The sequence below is a fragment of the Ambystoma mexicanum genome, chromosome 11 (genome assembly GCF_040938575.1).
Source record: "Ambystoma mexicanum isolate Mex_15411 chromosome 11, UKY_AmexF1_1, whole genome shotgun sequence".
In the NCBI taxonomy this organism is placed as follows: Eukaryota; Metazoa; Chordata; class Amphibia; order Caudata; family Ambystomatidae; genus Ambystoma; species Ambystoma mexicanum.
Genome location: NC_090934.1, coordinates 705,949,680 through 705,977,168, shown reverse-complemented (window position 1 = coordinate 705,977,168; position 27,489 = coordinate 705,949,680). Strand labels below are relative to the sequence as shown.

At 44.7% G+C, this 27,489-nt stretch overlaps 1 protein-coding gene across 1 annotated transcript in view; it reads right to left on the bottom strand.

Moving 5' to 3' along the window:
- TCP11L1 (t-complex 11 like 1) overlaps positions 1-27,195 on the bottom strand; it is a 666,815-nt gene extending 639,620 nt beyond the window's left edge. Inside the window, exon 1 of the mRNA XM_069623576.1 lies at positions 26,937-27,195. The gene's annotated coding sequence lies outside the window, so the exon portion shown is untranslated. The remainder of the gene's footprint in view (positions 1-26,936) is intronic.
- Positions 27,196-27,489: the final 294 nt, after the last annotated feature.

Here is a 27,489-nt window from a genome sequence, read left to right as displayed (position 1 = left end):
TTCCATGTCTGAGAATTCAATCTCATGTTCCTCCCCAGAGAGTATGTTATCAATTCACGTGTACACCTTATGAGGGGCCGAGTAATGGGAGTATACTCTGTCGTTCCCATGCTCCGCCCCCCAGATTCTGCTCAGTTGTAAGTGCTTCAATAGAGCATTGAGCACTTTAGCTGGGGTAGATGGTTTATTATGTTTCTTATCTGATCTGTCTATTCTGGGATCAATGGTGCAGTTAAACCCACCCCCCCCCAGAACAACCTCCCCTCTCTATCGGGTCCCAGCCTCGCATAGTGATCTGAAGAACGCCGTGGCATTGCGGTTCAGGGCGTATGTATTCACAATACAAATTTCTTTATTTTCTATCCTCCCGTGTAACATATCCATCCTCCCTTCATTATCTGTCTTTGAGGTCAGCACCTTGAATGAGATAGCAGGATTCACCCAAATGAGAACCCCCCCCCTCACGTATGTCGAGTATGTGGAGCCCACCAGCACGCCCCCCCCCCACGCCATTTCTAAAGATTTTTTTTGCATATCCAGGTGCGTTTCTTGCAAAACACTACTATCCCTACCTTATTCCACTTAATATACGTCTGCACCCTTTTACGTTTCACATAATTGTTGAGCCCCCTGACATTCCAAGACATTATCTTAACTGTGTCTGTCATTAGTATGGGCTATTAGAGAGTTCAGTGCAGCCTCCATCCCATTGCAAGCATCAGCAAGAGACTGACGCAACATGTAGTTCTATGTGCTGCGCTATCTCCTCTCCACCCAACCCTCCACCACACTGCAAACCATGTACAACTTGCATGCGTGGACTTTCCCGTTTCCGCTCAGTTCAACCAAGTCTTAAGACTAGTCTCCTGGCGCCCTGTGGGCAGGCCCTATATGGTAGGCCAAAAAACGACTTCTACTTCTTCTAGGGGGCAGAGGTAGCGACAACTCTACAGACATCGTCGCTACTGAGTTTTGGAGACCCACGCTTTGGCTCCTGCTGTTCCATCACCTATCGTACAGCTTCCCCGTTACTTACAGATGTAGATACTAGGTCCCATAAGTCTTTGCTGCTGCTCCACCTTGCACTCTTCTACGTAATGACCGCTGTGCATTTAGCCGCATCAAATGTCCTTCTATTCTTGAGAGCGTTGGTTTTGATCCGCGGTCTCCGGGATTTGCACACTGTCCATCCATTCTTGGGCTTCCGTTGGCGTTTCGAAGAAAAGGGACTTCCCGTTGTATAACCTCTTCAGTTTAGCTGGATACAATAACAGGTATCTCAAACCGGCTTTCCTAAACCTGGCTTTTATCGTTATGTACTGGGCTCTCCTCCTCTGGACCTGGAACGTATAGTCCGGATAGACTGATATCATGGCCGACGCTCTTTGTATTTCTCCTCCGGATCTGGAAAAGGCCACGGTCTTTGTATTTGAGCACCTTAGCCATCATAGGTCTTGGCGGGGCTCCCGGCGGCTGTTGCCTTACAAGCGAGCGGTGCGCTTTTTCAATCGTGAACCCCTGTGTGAGTTTGCCGGCTACCATCTCTTGGAGCAACAAGTTTTCCACGTAGGTGGCTGGGTCCGACCCTTCCGCTCCCTCCGGCAGTCCCACTATTCGCACGTTGTTTCTTCGTGCTCGCCCTTCTGCCTCCTCAGTTCTGTCTTACAGTAATTTGACCCGCTGCTGCAGGGTGTTGCGTCTTTGCCTCTATATTGTCTTTCAACTGCTCTTCCAATTTCGTGGCGTGTTCAGGATTCTCTGCAAAGCTTCGTGCAGAGTGCCAAACAAAACAGCATTGCCAATGGAGGTAAAACAAATACCATTTCCTTGGAACCACTTGAAATCTTGCTGGTTATTAATGCTTTCATAGTCAGTGCAGAACATACCAACCCTGCATAAAAAGTCACACATGCTTCTGTTTATCCAACACCTCCCGACCTCTGGCTGTGGACAAATTACACCGGCATGGTCCCATGCTCCTCTTGGTGTTATTGATGAGAAAATCACCTTCGCAGTGGGAAACATCTGCATCACTGCTGTCATCAACTTTTTAGGTGAGCGAGCAAACGTGAGCACGACATGTACCCTTGCCGTAAACATGTACCATGCCTTAAAGAAGCCTGGGTGCGTCCATTGCTCAAAAAACCTACACTAGATCCGAAAACTCCAGGGAACTACAGACCCATCCCCACGGTACCCTTCCTACTGAAGATTTTGGATAAAACAGCATATCTTCAAGTCCAGAAATACCTAGAAACTCATCACCTACTAGGCCTCCGACAGTCAGGCTTCCGCCCCAACCATGGAACAGAGACTGCCTTACTGTATTTGTATTTATTATGTTTATATAGCGCTTTACTCCAAAACGCTGTACATTTTAACTAGATACATATAACATTATAACAGTAGAAGCAATTTACAATTATGAATCAGAACCAACAAAACAGTAAGTAGAGCAATTAAACTGAAGGGAAAAGGGAGAGTAGGGCAGTACGAGGGAGAGGGAGGGGTGAGGAGGAGAAGGAGGAGGAGATGGATGGAAAACAGAAGGGGTAAAAAGGGTGCGAATGGGGTGGATGGGGGAGGGGAGGGAGGAAGGGGAGCAAGAAGGGGGAAGGGCTTCATGGCGGGGGATGGAGAAGGAGAGATTTAAGGGATGTGCGGAATGAGGAGAAGGTAGGAATAGAGCGGATTGAGAGAGGTAAGGAGTTCCAGTGCAGGGGGGCTAGGAGCTGGAAGGAGCGGAAACGGGAGGGGGCACAAGGGGATGGAGGAACAGTGAGAAGGAAGTGGTTAGCAGAACGAAGGGAGCTGGAGGGAGTGTAGAAAGAGAGGAGGTAGGAGAGATAAGGGGGAGCAAGACCATGGAGAGATTTAAAGACTAAGCAGAGAAAATGAAATTCAAGTCGGGAGTGAAAGGGAAGCCAGCCAAGGGAGGAAGGAGAAGCAGAGATGGAGTCACAGGTAAGGAGACAGAGGATACAGATGGCAGAATGGTAGATAGATTTGAGGGGGGCGAAATGAGAAGTAGGTAGTCCAAAGAGTAAGGAGGAACAGTAGAAGAGGCAAGAGAAGATAAGGGAGGAGATTAAAAGTTTAGTAGCATGGAAAGTGAGAGAGGGGCGGACTTAGTGAATATTAACCCCTTAAGTGCCAAGGACGAGGTATCTCGTCCTTGAGATTACCTCCCTGTTGCCAAGGACGAGATAGCTCGTCCTTGGCACTTAAGGGGTTAATGAGGGAGAAACCGTTAGAAGGCATTGAATGGCGAAATACTGAAATTACCAAAAAAGGCCTAGGCACTGGGGGGAGGGTGGGACCCATGGCAGTTAAAAGGTTAAAGAGGTGGTAGCGACAGGCACGAGAGGTGAGAGAGATATGATGGGAAAAAGAGAGGAGTCAAAGTGAATGCCTAAATTGCAAGCGTGGACAGAGATAGGGAGATTAGAAGGAGGAAAGTGAATGAAAGGTGGAGGAGAGGGAGGGGGAAGAGAGTTGGAGGGGAAGAATACGACTTCAGTCTTATCAGTGTTGAGGGAAAGAAAGCAGGAACACATCCAGTTTTTAATGGCTCTCAAGAACCAAACTAATGACCTTGGGCAAACCTGCTCTCTTCCTACTCCTTGACTTATCCGCGGCCTTTGATTTGGTCAACCATGACACCTTATGCCACCACCTCTCTACGGCTGGCAACTTCTCACCCAATGCCACTGCCTGGATCTCATCCTTCCTCACTGGTAGAGCAATGAAGGTCTTCTCAGACCAGGCCTGCGCCCAACCCCACCTAATAAAATGTGGAGTGCCACAAGGATCCTGCATCTCGCCCACCCATTTACTAGGTCACTATTCAACTATCTAGATTCCATGGGCATCACATACACCAATTACGCTGATGATACGCAGGTCCTCATACCCCTCACAGGAGACTATGAGGCCGACCAGAAAACTCTCACCTTCATCTATGCCACCATCCAGACCTGGATGGCTGAAAATTGGCTTTGTCTTAACAGTGAAAAGACAGAACTTCTACTCATCGGTTCAACGGACACTATCAGAAAAATGAGATCAAAATATGACTCCTTTCTCATCGACAACACTCGCATCCCTGTATCTCAGTCAGTCAAAACCATGGGAGTATATCTAGATTCTAACCTCACCATGGCCAGACAGGTAAATGCAGGATCATCGGCAGCAGCTTGCCATGCAAAACTCATCACGGCTGCCAGGCCATTTTTAACGCAACAAAATTGCATCACCATCTCAAGAGCAATCATTGGTTCTCGCACCGATTACTGCAACGCGCTCCTTCTAGGCACTTCAGCAAAGAACATCAAGAAACTCCAGACGGCGCAAAACAATGCCCATAGAGCAGCCACAGGCATTTCCAGGAGAGACCACATCTCTGCAACAAGGAAATCTGTCCATTGGCTACCCGTTAAGGAACGTATTCTTTTTAAGTCCTTGGCACTAACCCACAAGTGTGTCCATACCACAGCACCTCGCTACCTCTCTCAAAGATTCTCAGCTCCTCCCTCGAACAGACCCACCAGATCCAACTACACTAACCGCTTATCCATTCCCAAAAGCGTCAGGGTTCGAGCAGGGGGCTCAAGCTTCCCAGTCATAGCAGCCACCAACTGGAACTTGCTCCCTCCCACACATCGAGTCCCACACAGCCTTCAGAAAAGCACTCAAAACAATGCAGTTTGTGTGAATTCTAACGTGCCATGCTACCAGCACTTCATCTGCACATTGTGTCTAGGGTATCACTGTAATGTACAACATCTTAAGTATCTCCTCTAGGTTTTCTGATGCCTGCACATCCACCTTGTAAGGCACATGCCATGTGTAACCCATGCATTGCCTCTTTCCTCATGTAACTAAGACACCTTCTTGAAACAGCGCCTTGATGCCTCTGGGCTGTTAGGCGCTTTACAAATGCAAAAAATAAAATAAATAAATACCACAAGTGTAGTGCTCCAAAATGCACGACCACCACATCAACATTACCGACAGAGGCCACACATGTGCAAAGGAGATCCATGCACCCGAAACCCCACCCAGACTGTGCCCCAAAAAGCCTACATTCCTTCCATTCCTGAAAGTTAGCAGCAAAGCCTCTTTCCACAGCATACATGTGCAGATGTTGCACAAAGTTATCACCCACGATTAGCACTCTGCGTCTCGCCATCTCTGCCAACGTCACTGCATCGAGTTTTGGGTGAAAATGTTAGCGCCCCTTCCTGTGAACCACACCCTCCACACCCGATTGGATAATCCCCAAGTCAAATTTGCAAGGCCACCATGCTTAGGAGGGCAGAATGTACCACGTGCCTCTTCCCAGCTACAGCGAGGGCCGCACCTCAGAAAAGCAGACAGCCCTTCTTCTGTTTCCACTATTACATTTGCAACACTCCCTCATTAGGTAGTATGAGCTAATCACACAAGCATGTAGCAATCACATGCAAGACCACTGCATTGAACACTATAATTTCTGTACAGCACTCCAGACGTACCATTATACACTCACAGTACACATGTACTTAGTGATGCCGACGACCAAGTGTAAAATGTTATCGACAACCACTCTTCAAAGGTCACCATCCCCGGAGAGATGCAGAGTTAACCCTGTATGGCGGCTCTATGTGGTGCTGGGTAGGGCCAAGGCCTACTCTCTTGTGTTGGCCATGTACCCAAATGTCTAGGCCATGCCCAGACCCCGCACAACATATTGGCGCCATGAATGGGAACATTTGTCGCGTGTCGCAATCCACAAATGTACCATTCGATGGGTGGTTTAAAGGGCAACCCATACCAAAGGCAAATGGCGACATGTGGCTCCCTATTGTGCAATAATGTACACCATATCGTAGTGTATGCATGTCAGTTTACTTCTGCTCTTCTACAACCTTTACAATTTCCTGCCCCACCATTCATTAAACGTCACCTCCCTTTGAGGCATGCATATTTTAAACTGCATGCCTTCATTATGTTGCCGTGTCAACGGTGCAGGCCTAGGCTCTTTGGTGCCTTGCCTACGGCCTTTCATCATGCACCGACCAGTGTAGGCCTTCCCCACACCCAGCAGAACATAACAGTCATGCAGGTGAACAAGTGGCCAGTTACATACCGTACAACCGTATCACTTCTAAGCACCCAGTACTTCACCACTGCACCCTGTGGGCACACTACATGACGGGTACCTCCATGAGGTCCAGGCATGCAGTAAACACTGTAGGATGTGCTACCAATCCCCACACCCATGGAACCAACATGCTATACATTGCTGTGCCATCAGTGACCACGGAAACAGGTCGCCTCGCCATCTACGGTGCTGTAACGCAGACTGCCTGCAGTCCCCACACAAGGTAGTCGCCTGTGGAGGCAGCCGCGAATTGGCGCAATACGCATGGATACTGCAGACACACGACCATCTACTTCAACCTACTGACATATCTCATGAACCACTTCTTATTCCCCAATCCTCTCCTTCCCTTCTGCCTACCACCACATGGCGTAAAGTATGTTTGTCAGTCCCTTTCGGCGCTGCACCGATACACCATGGCGGCGTTTCCCAAAACTTGACGCACAGCACGCTTCCCTCCAGCCGCGTCCTATGTTCGCCGACAGCACAGCGTACCGGAGGCCAATGAGACTTTGGTCCATGGAGCGAACAGGGAAATGGGTCCGCACAGCGGACCCAGATATCACTAATTTTTTGGGACGTACATTTCAGTTCTTTGCAACAAAAGTACTGGTCCGATTTCCACCAAACACACAAAATCTAATTTGGTGAAAATCTGTCCAGCCATTCGGGCTGTAGCTGTGCGCAAAGTTTTTGCCCATTTAGTCTATGGGAAAAAAAAAAAAAAATTATATATATATATATATATATATATATATATATATATATATATATATATATATATATATATTGGGACCCCACCTATAACTTTGCCCCCTTGCATGAAACCTCACCCAACTTGGCAAAAAAAAATTCAGGAGCGGGCCATTTACTTTTTTTTGGAAAGTGTGGTAAGGATTCCTCCAGGGGCAGCGAAGTTATAAGCTGCCGAAAAAAGTGCTCTTCCTAGGAGTTTAGAAACTTAAGCGTAACTACACGCCCGCTACTGCGGGCCGTGTAATAAATAAATAAAAATATATTTTTGCACAAAGAAGAAAACACTTCCATCTCCACATGAAGGATGGCACGCACCGGAAAAAGTACTCCAGGAAAGTTACCTCGAATGAAAGTGCCAAACAATTGTGATTTCTTAAAAGTTTCTAGGTTTTATTTATTTTTTGGGGGTGTTTTTGCAGTCATAAAAACAAAAAACACTGTACAACACGTTTCATAGCGCATCCGTTCCTTGTTCATGTACACATGACTGGATACATAATGATGCTTTATAAAACTTCTACACAGTCTCCATGGTTCTCTCCTACTGTCCCTTTTCCCTTTCCATTACTCTAGTCTAACCATGCAATCATTCAATTGTAAAATGTGGTGGCCATTTTGTAACATGTTTCCAAAATAAAAGATTTTTTTTCGAATAAAATGCACAGTACATATCTGTTAAGATGCATCACAAAAGTTGGCACAATTACCATGTCGTACATTTCATAGCACCAGTTTCATGACCCTGTTCTCCCAAATTATATTCTACTTAAGTGATTTCGTAAAACACTTGGTACTAGAATGTTCTTAAGTCAAAAAAGATATGAAGTGCCTAAGGCTATCTTGCAAAGAAAGTGCATAATGCATGGAGACCATTATCTAACATAAACAAGATATAGCTTTAATGCAAGATGCCCAAAAGAACAAAGCAAGGTGTTGAAACGGTTACAGTATGATACAGTTCATAACCCTTATTTTGTGGCCTTTAGCAGCAATTTTTAAAGTGACAAGCGATTGAAGCTAAAGTGCATAGAGCAATAAAGTTCATTCATTTAGAGCAGCAATTTTGGTTTATAAAGTGTCTGGTGCTCTACAATAAAGTGCATAGTGCATGATCGCTCTAACTCATTTAGCCAACAATCCTGCACAAGGGTAATGTCACCATAATGATGTTACCCAGTTCCTAACACTGGTTTGGCAACCTTATTTCAATGAAGAACATTCACATATAGCAGCAATTTAATAAAGTGCTTAATGCTTGACAATAAGGTGCAAATGTTTGCACATCCGGTATAACATTTTTCATCTTTCTACACAATGGCCAAATTAAATAAGGGAAGAAATGGACAGAGAAGGAGTGAGAAACAAGAGAATATTAAAAATTTCACATTCTGCAGAAGAGTGCTTTGCTCGGTATATATCTGATCTACCAATAATTATTGGTGTATACACAAGCAGACATTTGTTATTTCAGTTTCCATATAAACAAAATTCAAAAATTGCTGATGGATATAATGAAAGAAAGAGAACATCAATAAAAAGGTCAAAAGAAAAATAATAAACCAAATAAATGCAAAAGGAGGAGAAAGGGACTAGTACTTTATCAACGTGATGCTGGAAAAATAGTGTGTTTTTTTGTGTTGCTTTGATTAGAATTTAGGGACCCATACACATATTTCTTCGTCACAGCTCAGGTTCCTAGCAAGCTATAAAGCTTTTCATCTAAATTGTATCTTTTGTTTTTTTCGTTTCAAAATCTAGGATAAATTTGGTCTACATCTGTCACAGTTCAAGTTCACAATTGCCACCTTGAAAGTTTTCCTTGATGTGATGTAGTCCAAAAACTCTCAGGCTTTCCACCTTAGCCTCATGTTTGGCTCTAAAATGTATGGCTATTGGATAGGACATATCAAAGTTTTTAATTGCTCTTATATGTTGCGAAATTCTTAATTTCAGTATTACCAATATACCATATATCGCATTGGACATGTTGGAGCAAATTCTGTATTGCATGTAATTTTTGTCTTCAATTCTACCATATGGCCTAATATGGGGCGTTTGTAGTTTGTTTTGTTTAGTGCATGTTTGCAGGCCTTGCATTTTGTGCATTTGTAAAAGCCTGTGAAACTCACATTTAACCAAGGAAAAACATTAAAGGTTTTTGTTATCGGAGGCATAAAACTGCAGACCAGTAAATCGAAAGTTATGTTTGCACGTTCTCCAAGGAATGGAGATAAAACTTCATCTAGTTGTAGCACATGGCGATGGAAAAATCTTTCATAGGATATTCGAGTGGGCTCCAAATGTGACAATTAATCTAGTTTCACAATTTTTCTCTGATTCTATTGGTTAACTATAGAGAAGCCAGATTCAGATTTCACGCTTTCAAATATGCTCTTTCTAGGATAGCTTTGGGATATCTTCGTTTTCCAAAATTCTGTGCAGTTAACTTGCATTCTTTGTCAAAGCATTCCAATTTTGTGCAATTGCGCTGAATTCTTATAAACTCACCATACAATATGCTCCACTTTAATGACGTTTGAGGATTACTCTGGGCATAGAGCAGCATGTTGGAACTTGTTGGTTTAGGATAAAGTTCAGTTATTTCTCCTTGGCTTGATTTGATCAAGACGTCTAAAAGACTACTGAGGCTCTATTTATGCGTCTCTGTAAATTTTAGATTGGGGGTGTTGACGTTTAAAATTTGGACAAAGTCTTGCCAATCTTTTTCCTCTCCATTCCACAGGACAAACAAATGATTGATGAATCGAAGCCATAGAACGATGAGATTTGTGTATTGGCCATTTGCATCAGTCCATACCACAAACTTCTCCAACCAACCCATTGTGAGGTTGGTGTATGATGGGCAAACTTGTATCCATAGCTGTACCTTGTAGCTGGTTGTAGTAATTATTGAATAAGAACACATTGTTTGTCAAACACATGTCTATCATTTCCATGATCGTTTGTCCATGCAGGCGATAGTTTAATGATCTACTATCGAGAAAGTGTTTGCCTGCTTTTTTGCCATCACTGTGCTGTATGGAGGTATAGAGCGAGACCACATCCAGTGTAGCAAACATACATTTGTTTTCCCATGCTACTCCATTAATTTTTCTCAAAAGAAACTTTTGTATCTTGGAGATACGATGGTAAGGTGAATACCAAAAACAAAAGAGTTTTGTCTATATACTTAGATTTCTTTTAAGAGATGCTCCATTCAGGGTTACAATGGGTCTGCCGGGCGGTTGGGTTAGGCTCATTTGTATTTTGGGGAAGAAGTAGATGGTCGGTAGAATGCCCAAGTCTAACCATATGGTCAAAAAGCCTTCCAATTTGTGTTGATTTCCTCCGATGGATTTGCTTCCAATTTCTCATAGCAACTGACATCCATAAATTGCCCGAGTGCCTCCAAGACATAGGGGGTCATTACAAGGTTGGAGGTAGCCATGCCGCAATTTGCGGCATGGCTACCCCCATACCGCACACCGGATCCCCTGAATGGGGAAATACGGGGCCATTCCAACCTTGGAGGACCTGGTATTTCCCCATTCAGGGAACACATCCCCATTCCCATTCGAGCCACCATAGGGCTCAATGGGAATGGGGACCATGCTAATAACGGGCCCATTGTTAGCATGCTGGTCCTTTAGAGGGTCCCGATAAGGGCGCCTGGTAAGACCAGGTTCTTTTAGCGGTACCCGCTAAAGGACCTCGTAATGCGGCGGTAAGGGGTTGACGGCTACGGCACCTTTACCGGCACGGTTAACCCCTTACCGCCAACCTTGTAATGACCCCCATAATCTTTTTTGGTTCGGATGACTAGGTTAGTAAGTTTGTCTCGGGCTTTTATAACATAATCCTTAAGATTTTGTAATTCCCTAAAAATATCTTTCTTTGCGTGAGAAATTGGGCTCGACTTTGCTCTTTTGTAGTCTAGCTTTCTTAAGATCATGGATAACTAGATTCTGGAAAGCCTCGATGTGTCCACCTGGTTGGAATAATGGATTGAATTTTGACTTTGTTTTCAATTTGCTCTTAGCAGGCCATTCTGTGTTGATACGTAGCATTTCTAGATTATTATCTGCACCGATTTCTTCTGATTGTTCTGTTAATTCAAATTGTGCTAGATCCAGTAGGGCGTCCAGGTCTTCAATGGCTACTTCTGTGCTGCCTTCCAAGCCAATGGTTTGGTTCACATTTGGCAGAGTCATGGTGAAAAATGTCTTTAATCTGATTTTCTGCATATAAGTCGATTCTTGTTTCGGCATAAATCGAAGTAATTTAGTTTGTTCTTTTGTTAGTATTTATTTTGTTAGTTTTTAGGTACAATCAAAGAGATTTATGATGCTATTATCAATACTGGTGTTGCTCAATTCATCATTCTTTCCCCGAAGCATGTTCTTGTACTTCTGTCTGAATCTGAGCTGCTTGTTCCTTTGTCCCCTCCTGGTCTTCTTTTTCATCCTTGTCCCTGTGGTTTGTCCCGGCCTCTGCCTGAGTTTATTTTGGGGTTGTTTCGACCATCTAGTCCCAGCATTCTCATCTCGTCTAAAATAGTTTTTTCTTGGGCGGTTTTTATTTTCACAGTTCGTCGCGTCAAGTGAAGTTGGAGTTGTTTTCTCGCTCTGCGCGTTTATGCTTGTGATGGTTTCCCTCAGATTGTCAAAACGACGAGCAAAAGTGTAGACTATTCCTTTTTCATAATAAACTTGTCATGAAGACATTTTCTTTGCTTACGTAGCTTTATGTCTTCTTCGTATAATTTCAGGCTTTCTATACTTGCTCTCAGTTTATTTCCATCTTCACTCAATGTTATTTGTGATAACTGAGTGATGACTTCTTCCATCTTTGCTAAAAGTTTCTGTCTGTCAATCTGGGCATATTTAATTAGAATATTCAAGAACTGTCCCGAGCATATGTTTCCTGAGTCGCCCCATTCGCTTAACATTTCTTGGTCTTGATCTTCAAATGACAGTGAAGTTAAGATTCTTAAGCCACATGGGATTCTACCCATATCCACATAGTTCTGCAATTAATGCTGCTCCCGCCATTAACTGATTTCTTTTTTTTGCAATTTCTTTAACTCCATCAGCAAATTAATTGCATTATTTTCCACATTTACTTGAGGTGGTGTATTTTCTTAACACTGATGTTCTGTCTCACAGAACAAAGACTGAGCTTGCTTCCGTCATGCACTCTCTTTTGCTGACTGCAATGTCATGTTTAAAGAGAGATGTGTACATACTGGAAAAAGTTGTTGGCAACCGAATTCAAAGTTTGAAAAAACCAATGGAAAGGGAATCCTGGAGACTCATTTTACGTTGAACGCATATGAAAACAAGATAATATGTCTACACTGAAAAAGCGGATGAGGGCGGGAGATCCACTGGAACACATGGCAGGGATCGTGAAGACACTTACCAATGCGTTGGACTCCGATGAAGGACGACTCGTCTGCATCTCAGAAGCGTCTCCTTAGCCACCGCCTGTATACCCTGTATTCTTTCTGTGTCCGCCTCTCTTCCGGAGTGTAAACTAGGCAGTCTGTTAGTGAACTCGGCACTCCTCTCGCATCCGGTGGTCAGTCGCCTTTAGGTTTGTAAGAATGCATATAATAACTTAGTCAACATAAACGAAGATAAGTAATGATGCAGTAGAACGAAACCGGTTCACAAGAACAATGCCGTAACTTTTTAAGTCCAATCCCTAGGATGCACGGGGCCTTGTGCCCAAAGGTCACAAAGCTTCTTCTTAGGGGAGGGGACAGATGCAGGAAGAGTTCTGTGGTGGTGAAAATGTTCCAGAAGATACCCGACAATGTTAAAGGTCAGTAACATTATTTTCCTATCTTTAGGAACAGCTTTTGGATTAAACAATCAAAAAGCCATGGAATGGAATGAACCAAAGTTTATTCGAAGGTTCATTATAGGGGAGACAAGGGCTGCTGAATGCTTTGAGAGTACTCACCCCCGCTGACTCTGATGTTCCCAGTTGACTTTGTTCGTCGACTGGGAGTCACTGGCTGACGGGTTTTCTACGGTTTCTTCTGGTGCAGGATGTCTACGGGTTGCGTGTCCAATGATTTCTCTGTCGCCTGCGGGTGCAGGATGCAACCCCTGGCAAAGAAGGCAAGCACTATTCAACGATGCATGACTCTTCTGGACACCTCACAGGACACAGAGAAGCAACTTCGATCCAACGGTCACCGCACAGAGACTATGGTACGCATCTCTCCAGTCACGGTTGAAGAAGACGGGTTAAAAAAAAAAAACAAAAGCAAAACGTTTGGGGGGGGTCCATAGAATATGGAGGGAAAGTTGCGTAAAGAGAAATCTTTCCTAACAAGGACCACAAAGTTTGATGGTAAGGCTGGACTATAGCAAGCTGAAAGAGTTTCCAGGAGGTGTTGCTTTTGGGAGTTGGGGGGCAGGAAATGGGTGGGAATGCAATAGGGATTAGTATGGCCCTGGGCAGTCAATGGGTGGGCAAATAACCAACCAAAACCTTCAAGCTTTGTGTCCTTCCTCATATGCCATTTCTCCCCATCAATACTCTAGTGCAAGTGTTGGCTAATGGGTTCACTGTGCCACCCAATAGCCCAAAACAAAAAACCGACTGTTGTGTACACCAATCATATCCCTATACCTACAGATTGCCCTCCCGTTCAAATACTCCTAAAGAGGCCTAAAACAGACTTTCTGGAAGAAATGTGGGTCTTGAAATAATGATTCAAAACAATCCAAGGAATAGATAACCGTGGGAGAGAGAAAAATCATGTTCTGCACATTGTTACATTGTTGAAGTTGGGGAAATGTAACAGAGATTAGAGATTGCTCGGAGGATCACAGTTTCTAAACATACCCATTTCGCTTTCATTTATTTCCAATACACAACCACCAGGCAAATCTTGGTTTGGAATTTGGGTTAAATACTTAAATCATGGAAAATGTAAATTTTTAGGAAAGCTTTAAACTTGAAAAGTATTTTACAAAAGTGTATTTTTCATAATAATGGGAATCTTTGGTTAAAACTGACATTTCCTGCAGATTTCAATTGCCTTGTTCAAATATAAAACCAAGTTTCACATCTGCAGCATATTGTTCTGAGCTCTTGAAGAAAAAAAAATGGAAAAAAGATATATTTTTAATGTTTATGAAATTCTTTTGAATGGCATACTTTTTTCCTGTGCTCCCCTGCAATTCCTTTTTCACCCTCCGATAGCGAGAGTGCTGAGAAGATCTCAGCTGTTGGCTGCACTGCCATCCTCGTGGCAATTTCCAAGATGGCCACCGCCTTTGCTGGGATGCGAATGCTTTGCCAATGACCACTGATCATCTCAACTAACCAACGGGGTGACCGGCTGGTTTTAGCCGCCCCCCTCAAGAAAGGACCACTTTCTAAGGCCCTGTCTGCTCCCTGGTCGGGTCTGGGAGGTCTTCCTGCACCCCTCACTACTGCATTGGGGCCAGCGCTCCCACACTCCTCAGAGAAGCTGAATCTTTCATGTGAAATTAATTCACCATGTGTTAGCCACCTCTACCTATAAATGCCTCCAATCCCTCCGACTCCCCCATTGTCACTCTGTGTGATCTGCACTCCCAAACGTATTGCCTCCAGCTGTGCCCAATGGTCGCACTGTGTTTCACCCGTTTGCCAAATTTTGAATCTAGCTGTGCCCAGTGGCTGCTTTGTGCTACTCTGTCCTGCTGTTCTCATCTTGTTCTGCCTCTTCTGTTTGCAGCCCCCCACACTCTTCCCCAGTGTCCCTCCTCCCCTTGCCCCTCTTTCCCCCTCCCCCTCTCCCTCTCCCTTTCCCCCCCTATGGCGCTCTCTATTTCTCCCATCTTCTCCAACTGTTTCTCCATTGATTATCCTACCCTTCTCACCAAGTCTGGTAGGAAGAAGTTGAAAAAAGGATATCTTGGTCTCTAACTCTGGTCTCCCTATCGCCGACATCTACACTAGTGCTTCCTCCAGACAGACCCTCACCTATATCCTCTGTCGTTCCTTTGCCAGACCTATGAAATCCTCACATGGTCTGTGCTCTCTTCTTTCTCTTCTTCTCCCATTAATGGTGGCACCCTCTGGGAGGCCCCTCCTGGCCCCCTTCTATTCCTCCAAGGACACCATTAATGTTTAGAATTTCATTATGATAGGAGGTGCACCAGGAAGTGCTCAGAAGTGTTGTGCTGTTGTGCCAAAGGACGCTGTTCGCCTTGTGCTGCCGTGCTCCATGTTTGTTTTTATGTTTCCTTGCTGCAAGTGTAAACAGAAGCAGCAAACATCCTCACTACGGTGAAACACCTAGGGAAACTACAGAATCCAGTAATTATACCTTTTGGACTCTTGCACTGAATTAGGACTTGCCTTTGGTATTCATTAACTGGACTGTTGGGTTCCCCCCCCACGTAGTTCGCTGATCATGTTATTAATTTCTTTTTTTTCACAGTCATCCTGTGCGTGCCCGATTCTGCCTCTGCCTCCCAGCAACACCCTATAGAGCATGGTGTGCGCGCATCCGCAAGTGCTCAGACGTGTTGTGCTGTTAGGATGGAGGCAGGTGACAGGGGCACAGGGGTACGTTTTCTATTGCAATTTTTTCTTCTAATCCACTGATGCTACTTATAATATTTGCACTTACGACCTGGATAGTTTTATACACTATCTGGGTAACGGTGCGGTTTAAATCGTAGCGTACCACATTGATTGCATTGTCTAGGATATTTGCTTTTCCCGATTGCCGAAACCCCCATATATTTACTGTATTGAATTTGGTCGGCTTTCAAAACAAGCTGTGCTGCTTTTCCAATAAGCGTTATATATTTCCTAAAGTAGCAAAAAGCACTATTTAGTTGTAGGCAATATGGTTGGAGGTGTGGTATTGCACAGAGGAGATGTATTGAACCCTCTGCTATGAACAGCTCACAAAATGATGTGCTGGCAGCTCTAAATAAAACTGCATCCATTGCAGGGGAATATGTATTGGATACTGAAGTGCAGGCTTACTTCGACTCAGCTGACCCAGCTGTGAAGGAACTTATTAAAGCTGTTCTGATGCTGAAGCTGGCTCAGGAGGTTGGGCCCTCGAGCTCTGCGACTAATTCGCATTGCACGATGGCCCAAGTTCAAGCTGTTACCCCTAATCAACCCACTCCCCGTGATGTACGGTACTCCATGAGGGAAATGAATGATATGGAAAAAAACACTATGTGTACTAAAGTTGAGACTGAGCTGCAACAAATTCGCATATCTCAATCTCTAAACTCACTTGATACTAATTTTGAATCTTTTAATGACTTCTCTATACCTGCACCAGTGGTGGTCTCTGCATTAGATAAATGTGGTAGGTTGTCCATGGGTGCCAGGACCCCACTCGGCATGCATTCAAGGGGGGGGGTGGATGAAGTTGGCCTTTATTCTAGAGGCAATCCGACTGAACTCCCCCAGAACAACGTCTGCCTCTAAGATATTGGGACTTAAACGCTAGTGGTTGCCCTTCCCCGTCTCTTTCCTCCCAGAGTTTCACTTCAATCAGCTCTCCTCAATTTGTAGTGGACCTAACCAGAGAAGTATCGGCCCTGGTCCTCTTCATTCATCGCCCACTCCGGTTCTAGCTAACATCATGCTTGTGAAATCTGGGGGAAGTCGATCTAATTCTGCATTAAATGATGCAAATGACCAAATTGACTCCTTGATACCAGAACCATCTCTCCCCCTAGCCTCTAAAGAGTCGTATTCTTTTCCCGTTATAATAAGAATTCTTGACCTTTTAGATAAAGGTCATGATGTGACACAGTTGGAATTGAGGGAAATCAAGATGTCCATAGCTAATATTCTCTCCAAAATCAATCATACAGAGGGATTTATAAAGGCAAGGGAACTAAGTGGACGATCGGATAGGGAATGCCGTAATGGTCTTCTGGATATCGCACTTTCCTCCAAAAATATACTGATCATAAATCAGTCTACACAGACAAATGAACCTCCTATGGCTATTGATGATACAACACAAATCCACAGGGGAAACTCCACTAAAAACCAAGGATCCCTGGCCAATAACCTTGCTGAACATATTGATGCTGATCCTATTTCGATAGTTGTTCATGGCATGGACTAAGTAAATGGGAGCTATGTTACAAGAAATGAAGGATGTCAAAGCGCAAATTCGGTCCGGGCAATGCGAGAGGGTATCTATCTATGGGCGGCAATGAGACCCGAGGTCATACTGATGGTAAAGAGGTAATGGCTCTGGCAACATGTGGCCCACTTGATAATTCCACAGCACTTACCGATATTAGTGACCAAGAGAAAAATGACCACCATAGGGAAACCTCTTTTGAAAATAAGTCCTTATTTTTGTCACGTCGCCAAAAAAAAAAGATTACAAAACAGAGCTGGCAAAAGGAGAGAAAATAGGAAAAAGCTCTTGGCGACAGCCCATAAAAAAAAAAATTTAAAAAAAATGTGCCCCCTGCCCAAATCAAATCTCATAACTCCAACATCAAGCAAATCACTGCTATAAGCAGTGAGGGTGAGATAATTGACCTGGCTCAATTGAGTGAGGAAAGTCGATCTCATCTTCTGCTAATAGATAAAAAGCGGTACCAAATCGATAACGAACAAGCTAAGTTGGCAGTAGCTAACAAAAGAAATTGTTGTGAAATAATGAAAATAAAAATCACAGGAGAAGGTTGATGAACACACAGATACAGTAAATGAAACAAAAGGAGCTTTATTTGCGAAACAAATGACAAAAAGGTGAAGTCGATCAAGCTATGTTATCTAACTTTTTTCCTATAGAAGGCAGAAGGAAAACTGTTACTTCAAACCCACCCAAACAAGGGATTTCTCGGGGTACCATTGTCCAGGACAATACTCCTACAACCTCTAGTGCTCCTTCTGAACTGGCAACGAAATCGTTGTCGTATGCCGAGGTATGCCAAACAGTGAAATCAAATAAGATTGAAGTAAACCCAACAAGTCCATGTTCTGCGTTAAACGGGCCGGATGGAAACATAAGGGCTAAACCGGCCAAGGAATTACCTTTTTCCTCCGTCCCAGGAACAAGCTGTAGCATTTCCCATAAACCGCTTGAAGACATAGATGTCCAAATTCCTCGATTGAGAGAATTGAGACAAGCCCTTTATGAAGGTTCGATAACACCAGAGTCTGTGCGCATATTAATGCAGGGACCAAAACAGCAAGATACATCACCCAACATCACCACTAGTACTAGCATGCCTATGGTACAAGTTAATAGTGGTGATTCTGGGAACAGGGCTGAAGTTAGTAGTCAGGTAGAGAATCAATCTGTGGGTAAGAGTTATCCTTGCAAAGATTCCCAACCTAGGGAGGAACCTAAGGAGACCCCACCCACTAAAGAAAATGTTCCCAATCCTGTTAATATCATAGGTTGTGTTGGTAATGGAAGTATCCTTGCGCATGGATAGATTTGCAATTCTACATGCAATCATACAAATTCCTGCATTAAGAAATTTGCTATCAAGGGACTTTGAAAGAATCTCCTTCCCTCGTAACAATAACCAACAAATGATCAGTTATTTATCATCCTCAATGATATATAAACTCATATGGTTTCATAGAACAGAACTTATGCAATTGGGTTTCGAGCTATATTCTTTTAAGAGCAAAGCTGACGCACAGGAATACCTGAACTTTCAGCCTCTGAGTGTGGGTAATGAAGTAAATCAAACCACTACAGGTCCTAGCGATTCGGCGAATGGAAAAACGAGCATAACACAGCTTTTGAGGGGGGGCGAGGCTAAGCAGCCATGGGATAGGAAGTTTCTCTCCGAGGCTCCTGTCGATCCGACAAAATCCTACAATAAATGCACTTTGGATGATAATATATTTGCATCAGAAACGAAGATTCAGCTGTGGGAATACACAGCGCACATGGGGACCAGGCTTTTGGAAGCTCAGTGAAATCGTGCAGCTGCAAAAACTGATGGAAGTCTGAAGGAACCCGACAGCTGTAAAACGAAAATGGCGGCGTACACAGAACAAAGGATTAGCAGCAGATACAGTGTATCACGAACCGACACTGTGGCGCAGCGGAAATGTTGACCGCGCAAACCCTGCTACAAGGATAAATAAGTGGAAGCGACTCGGAGACCGAAACGCTTGTGGGCCCGCCACATCAAGGTAAGTGATCAGATCTCTACGAGCAGAGCACAAAAATATTTAACTTTAACCCAACTTGGTGCGCGCGGCTCCCCAGCAGTGCGCAGGGCTCGCACCTCATTACAAACATGTCCGGAAATGCCACATTAAACTAGAAAGACGGACATTTCCAGAAGCACTTTTGGGGCCAAGCAGGCACTGGGAAGTAAGCTCACCTCGGAACGAGATTGGGATTATAAGGTCCTAGAAGACCCCCATACATGCGACACAAATGGGGACAAAGGCCCTGAGAGATTAGAGAAGGGGGCGTGCATAGCAAGACCAAGGGCAGAGACACAAGAGCGCCACTATCTGCAGAGACACAGAACGTGCTGCGAAAAGGGATAAAACCCCACAACGAGAGCATCCGAAGAAGCTGGACCGCCCCAGGGACACAAGATAGTGAAGGCAAGCACAGGATCTGGGAGACAAGTGCGTACGCAGAGCAAAGGCCCACACTGGGACGGTCTGGGTGGAAGAAGGAGAGGTGAGCGACATAAGGCCGCTTTGACACGGGCTGTGTAGCAGAGCACCCATGCAGAGCGCCAAGAGCAACACAAGAAGGAGGCGCAGTCAACAAACACATGCCTAAAAAAAGCAATCCTGAATTAGCAAGAGGCCACAGACAGAGGCCGCAGAAGCGGAGAGCACAACGACCAGTGGCGCAACCTGGTGTTAACACAAGATCCCAAGACATGAGACTGGCACCTACGTGGCACTACAGGCATACCAGCAGACAAGGTTGGTGCCCAGTGGGAGCAAAACCTAATACCAAGCTCACAAGTCCAACCAACACACCCACCCACGCACTGATACTGGTGCCTGACCTTCACATTCCGCAGGTGCGACGGACGGCCCACTAACGAATCCTGACACCACAAGAGCCGGGAAAGCTGAAGGACCCACAAGACTGGCCCCACTTACAGTGAATTAAAACTCTGGCTGATACTGAAATGGCGTCCAAGTTAACCAAAACAAAAAGGGAAGCAGCCAACAATGGAAGAGTTAACGAAAACACTGCAGCCAGCGGACAACCCCAAGAACAAAGAAAGGAATGTGCCAACAGGTTCTACACCAGCGTGCAATGACCAGCAGATCCTAGACGCGATTGCGGACCTGAAAATAGCATGGGAAACCAAATTGGGGGCAGCCACAGTGGAACTCAAAACATCATTAGATCTTAAAATTGGGGCAGTGCAAGAGGATGTCAACCTACTAAGACAAGATAAGAAAATATAAGAGCGCACTGGCAAACTGGAGAAAGAAGTAAACGCAAACGTTACGACCTGCGCATCACATGCCACAGAGATCCACATACTGAAACAACAAGTGAGCAACCGTGAAAACAGAGCAGAAAAAGCGGAAGGACGGGCCCGTAGAAACAACATACGCATCTTATCCTTATACCTCCAACACACCTACAGACGACCTCATAGGTCTAGTGTACTTAACAGATTCAGACCCTATCGATCTTCTATCAACCATGCGGTCACTTTTTGCACTCCACAATCCGGGGGTTACCCATATGGCTAAGCTGTCCAGTCAGTACCAACCACAAACAATTTAAGAGATGTTCATATCGACACACAGGTAACGGGTTCTTCCGACCTGCATTCATCAACACCGAACATTTCTGCATCTGCCTTCTTGCTATCCGACTAACACAGCATGCCCCCCTTTCTTACAGAGCCATGACTAGCGAGGCCCAGATTATTAGCAGAAGAGCATTATATAAGACCACTTTACATCACATAATCTCCATCACACCTTGTCCAGTTCATCCTCGTCCCAATTCTTCATCCCTCCACTCCAAACTCATTTATGTTGGTAATAAAAACAGCCTTCCTTAGGGCTTGTAGAACTTAGGGTAGCTTCGAATCACATATACCTACTGGGCCTTTTTTGTTATGATGTCTCGTTGGTCTATTTCTTTTGTCCTTCACATTTCTTTTTTCTGTTAATTTTACTTGCTTTTTTACGACAGGCATGGGGCATGTACACCGATTACTTCTGCCCCTCCTTTCACCTTGCCCCTGTTCTTTTACACTAAAGTTCCAGTGAGCTTTGCCTCTCCACCCCTAGGTGCACTCCTGCCACGCCTAGCACATATGCCTGCAAGCAACCCCTCCATATCACTACTCACCTCACCCTGACTCCTCAACCCAAGCCCACTCCATTCCTCCCTTTACCTCCACAACACTTACACATTGCTTGCCCCTCGGCACGCACCAGAGTTGCTGAATGTCCTCTATGAATACATTTCATGTTTCCCAACATGGCCTTAACCCTGAGCACTGCCCTGCTCCACCCACCACTCCTATGCCACCCAAGCGCACACCCATTCACTATCATGCCATTTTCACAACCTCACCTTACAACGGCCAATCTAGACTTGAGAAATTATACACGCGCACACACCTTGCTATGGCCCATTAAGAAACATGTGCCTTTGCTCCTGCATAATCCCACCATTGCCTCGTCACGCTCTGCATCCCCCATCACAGCCACTACCCATTCAGGAGTCTTTACCTGCTGACCCCCTCACCCTCTACTCCACAACATCCTCTACTCCACAACATCCTCTCTTGTGCGCTTATAAACACACGCTCTCTCTGCGCCTATGCTTAAGTGGTTTATGACTTGCTATTGGAAAAATACCTTGATTTGTTGACCATCACTGAAATCTGGCTGTATGTTGCTGCGGTACTTGCGTTCACCCTTGCCATCCCTCCAGGGTATTCTATCTTAAGATCAGACATAACAGTCCAACCTGGTGGCGGAGTTGCCATTATCTTCAAATCTTCCTTTCCCATCAGAGCTGTCCATCTACAGCCTGAGCTAGGCTATGAACTCTTGCTCACGAAACTGGAACCTAACCCCCAAACCACCATCACCACCATCACCACCCTCCTCCTGTATCGCCAAACCAACCATGCCAATTTCCCAGATACAGACACCCCTCTCCTCCTTGCCCCGCTCATTAAACCCAATACTAAATTCCTACTACTGGGTGCCTTTATCCTTGGTTCTAATGATACTACAGACTCAAAGGCCACTGCCCTCCCCGCCACCCTTCAAGAAATGTGTTTTGGCCAAGCAGTCAACTCCCTTTGACTGGATCAAGCACCTCAGCCTGCCATTCACGATTACTTCCATTGATCCCATTCTATGGACAGATTACTCTCTAATTCAATTGCTATTACCACTACAGTCCCCAGCTGTGCGCAATGATACCATCCGCCTCCCTGTTACCTCTAAACATACTCGTAAACTTTCGACTGAGCTGCTTGCGCCCACCATCTCATCCCTCCTTGTTTCACGACCTGAAAGCAATGCCCCTTAAACCATCCTAGCCACCTACAACTCAGTGCTACTAAACACAATTGCCCTCCACGCCCCTCAGGAAAGAATTCACCATTTACAAATGGTTGACTGATTAACTGATCAGCCTGCGCAAGCCCAAGATCACCTCTGAAGGAAAAAACCGTCCACAGCCCACAAAGAAGCCTTCTTTTCAATGGCCAAAACCTACAAAGCTGACATCATAACCACTAAATCCTGCATCTACAACACCAGAAATTAAGGAAGCCAGTTCAACAAGTAGCTCTTAAAACCTTCAAAGAATTCGAATCCCCAGCCTCTGCCCCCCGCAACTAGCTTCCTGAAGGACAAAACGTGGTGCACCACCGTCCAATCAGCTTTAACTAAAAAAACAATGGCACTGCTGTGAAACAAAAGCATTCTTTTAAAAAACTGCTATCGGCTAAAATGCATCTCCCATCCCTTCCTGCTGACTCCCCCCCCTCATCATGATCACTACTCCACACTTCTGCTTCGCCCAAGTATCTCCTCCTGATGTACCCTCTATCATCTAAAACCTTAAACCTTCCAACTGCAAGGGTGATCTCTGCCCTTCCCATATCAACATGTGTGCAGAGCCCCTAGCTCACATCTCCAATTTCATAAATTCCTCTTTTGCCACTAGCTCTGTTCCGCAAACCATCAAGGAAGCCTGGGTGACCCCTCTACTTAAGAAAGCCTCCCTCGACCCTATCCAACCTACCAACTACTGCCCAATCACCACGGTACCCTACCTCCTCACAATTCTTGGTGGACAAAAAAAAAAAAATAGTTGCACACCACAACAACAACCGACAAGATTGTCAAAGAAAAACCTTTTACCCCTTCATGCAAAAGAGCAATGGCAAAATGGATCACCCCACTACTTAGCGCAATGAAAAAAAAAACGAAAACTGGAACTAGAATGGAGGATCAATAACAGCTGCCAAAATAAATACAAATTTCAACAACATATCCGCTCATACAAAAAGAAAAAAGGAAATACTATGACAACCGAATCTTCAAAGCACCAAACACCCAAAAAGAACTCTTTAAAATCATAAATGAAATAAAAAATCCACCTCTCTGCAATAACGTACCAATAGCATCGAAGAAATTATGCAATAATCTAGCAAACCATTGCAATCCAACAGACCATACAAAACAGACCATGCGAACAGACTATGGAACCCATCAACCCCCACGAGGAACGCCCGAACAAACTCTGACGCTTCTACCAAATATCAGTGGAGACATTCGTCAAACTGGTAAATCTAAGCAACAAAAACAGGTCCCCCCGCAGATCCTTGCCCCCCCGGACATTTACAAACCAATCCTCTCACAAGGAACATCCATGGAATACCACAGGAATGTCTTCAACCTTTCAATCTCAATAGGGAAAGTGCCACAATCCTTTCAATCTGCATACATCAGGCCGCTACTCAAAGATACAGCAGGAAACGTAGAGGACATCTCCAATTACAGACCCATCTCCAACATCCTGTACTGAGATAAACTGCTCGAAACATACATATACAGAACAACCCTAGAATTCATAGAAGAGCACCGCCTAATAGACCAGGCACAAGTAGGCTTTAGACCAATAAGAGGAGCGGAATCAGCACTCTCAATATGGGATGACCTAAAGGCAAATGCAGATTCAGACAACAGTAACCGCTTTGATACTTCTAGACCTAACTGCGGCATTCGACACAGTTAACCACATCCTCATAACGAGATTGGAAGAATTTGGAATCACAGGCTGCGCCCTACTAAGGATCAAATCCTTCCTAACAAACAAAACAGAGGCCATATGGATAAAATCTTTCAAATCCAACCCAAGAGAATCCTCATGCGGAGTACCACAAGGATCATCCTCCTCCCCGTTTTTATTCAACATCTACCTCTCTCAACTAATCAAGATCATCAAAAAGACACAGACTTACCTGCTACAACTACGATGACGATACACAAATAGTCTACAAAATACAAGACACTAGAGAAGAAAACAACATTAGAGAACTGTCTTTGTGAAATATACAACTGGATGAAATTGAACTACCTCAACCCAGGCAAAACAGAAATAATGATCATCACACAAAACGGAGGAGACAACTACTACATCCCCTGGCCAAGGGAACTCGGTACAACCCCGGCCCCATCGTCGATTGTAAAAAACGTGGGAGTCCTGATGGACAACAAACTTACTCTAGAGCCACAAGTAAAGGCTCTAATCAAGAAATGCTTCTTTCTCCTGCGAGCGGCAAAAAGGATCCTTCCTCTCTTGGCACCGTGCACCTGGCCACTCTCTGTCCTCCGGGCCTAGGTACCTGCTCACCCTGCCACCCTCCCACACTGCCTCTGGGCCACCCCTTGCACTGGGGTCTATATCTGTACCCATACAGCCTGCCCCCTTTTTCTTCCTGCACTTATCAGACCTACCCTGTCTGCTGCCTTAAACCCAGCACTCGCCAACTGCTGGCTGCACTACCACTGTTTGTTGCCTTTATTATTTATTTATTGTTATTTATGCGTTTCTCCTTTGCTCTGCATTTTCTACTTCTCCCCCTTCCATGCACTTTTCCCCTCCCCCTCTCCCATGCACTTGCGGGTTCTCAATATCACTGTGCCTAATAAGATTGTTGTTTTTGTTCTCCCCTGTTCCTCTCCCTTGCCTTGTCGCGCTCTGAAACACTTGTGTACGAGCGCGATATTAATAAAATATCAATACCATTCCTGTCATTCACCAACAGAACACTCACTGTCATTGCTCTCGTCATGTCCAGAGTAGACCACGCCAATAGCCTATATCTGGGCATGCTTGAACGACTAAAAAAAACTGCAACGCATACAAAATGCGGGGGCCAGACTCCTCCTCAAACTACCCCGAAGAGAACACATCACACCAGCGCTGAAAACACTACATTGGCTACCAATAAAACAGCAAATCAAGTTCAGATTAATGTGCATTATGCACAGAGCAATCCACGACCAAGTCGCAGAATTCCTAAGAGACAAATTAACACTGCATTGCCCAACTTGGACGCTCAGGTCGAGCAGAGACATCCGCTTGGAACCAAAACCCTACAACAAAAGAACATTTGGAGGATCCTCTTTCTCCCACCTCAAAAACTTGGAACGAGCTACCAAAGAACACACATAACACAAGAAATCACCTACTATTCACAAAACTCCTCAAATTCTGGCTCTTCACCCCATAACTAGAAGAACGCCCACGGGGGCATATACAGAGCTGAAACAATGCTGATTGAAGAAAACGACCCTCCTGTTGCCCGAATGCTATCACCCACAAACAGAAGTTAAGGAAGAGCAATCTACAGAATAACAACTTACCAACTGAGAGATAGATATGACAGGACAATACCATAGTATGAACAGAGATAGGTCGGGATGGAAGGGCAAGGACGATATATCATTAACACCTTGGCCTACAAACTACACACAGGCAACAGTGGACCATCGAGAGAAAACAGATAGCAAGGGAAATGGTGACCGCTAATTGACAGTACCAATACCAGAGTGGGGGACAAGACATGCCCCTTCCTATTACACTATAGGAAGTTCAAAACAACACATCTTGGAACGGGCCACGGCATCACTCATAAAACTAGACGGACAACAAAGAAAAGTGGAAAATATACATACCTATAGGACAAGATTTATAAAGGACCAAGATACCTAACCAAACTAACCCTATGCTATAATCTCTGCATACCTAACACGAAAACCCACACAACCATCTTCTCGCTCAGCAATCTGCACGCACTTCACCACACTGCAACAAACAACACATAACCCGCATCAACAGCGCACAAGGTCTCGCATCAGTCCGATATTCACACCAAAGCTCAGCGCACGGTGAAAACCGAACTGAAGCTGCCAACAGCACACCACTTCTCTCACTTTCCTACTCCCTCTTTACCCGACTAACCCACTCAGCCTCTTGTTTTCAGATCCGCCTGAACGTCTGGGGACCAATTCTGTGGGTGACTGTGCGTGGTACAAATACCTTTAACATTAACACACAGCACCAAATAAAACAATAATTATTATTATTATGTTAACAATAATGATGGATAACAACATTCGAAGCAGAAAAGGTGGATATGTGGGTTAAAAATAAATCCCCAACTCCTCCGCTAAAAGGCATTTAATAGGGTCCCAGCTAGTGTATTCTGGATAAATAAAACACATTCACATTGATCAATTCTGGATCGCCAAATTTCTCATTATCAATGCTTTGGTATAACTAGCTACCAAGTGGTCCTGTGTGACATCTTCACCCAAGCATTTTAGTCAGAAATACTTTGCATGCAGACATTGTCGTCTATATTTCTCGTGTCAAAACGCGAAACTCCAAGTCCCAGAATGCAAAGTGCTTTAAGTTAAAAATCCAGGACTGCATCATACGTGAAACGGCACGAGTGAAGGAAATCAAATGGAAGAAACCAAGGGGAAATCAATCGAAAGTGAAGAACATGTGTTTCCTTACCTTATGTTTCAAGGGAAGAAGGTGGGGGCAGGGCAGCAGGAGCCGAAGGGTAGGCGCTGAAGAGTGGCGCCACCTCTCTGTGTGGGATTTCCGTGTTGCTCACTGACCTTCCAGCTGCTGAGAAAAGGAGACTGATACAATAATCGACAATTTAGCAGTAGCAATGACAGTGTCAACCTCACGGAGACAAATGACAGGATTTCCACCAGTCACTGCAGGCCCTTAGTAAGTACACAGTAAGGGCGCAGCCATTATCTCTATTTACGGAAGTGGTTTGTTTTGGTATTGCACGACGGCATTCTGGGAAATGTAGTCTGACGTCACTGTCGTACAGCAGCATACCCGGGGATTGGAAGGAGTAGTTGGACCCGCATATTTGTAATGTTTAGTAGCCCATGGCATATTTCAAAAATTATATGTATCTTCTGCTCTTCCGATGCATTCTGAAAAGTAATTTCTCCCCTTCCTGAAGAGACAGAAGCAGCACGTCAGGAACTACGTTTCTTACGTGTGCGCTTTCTCGTTGCAGATTTCGCTTAAAGTCTAAATTGGG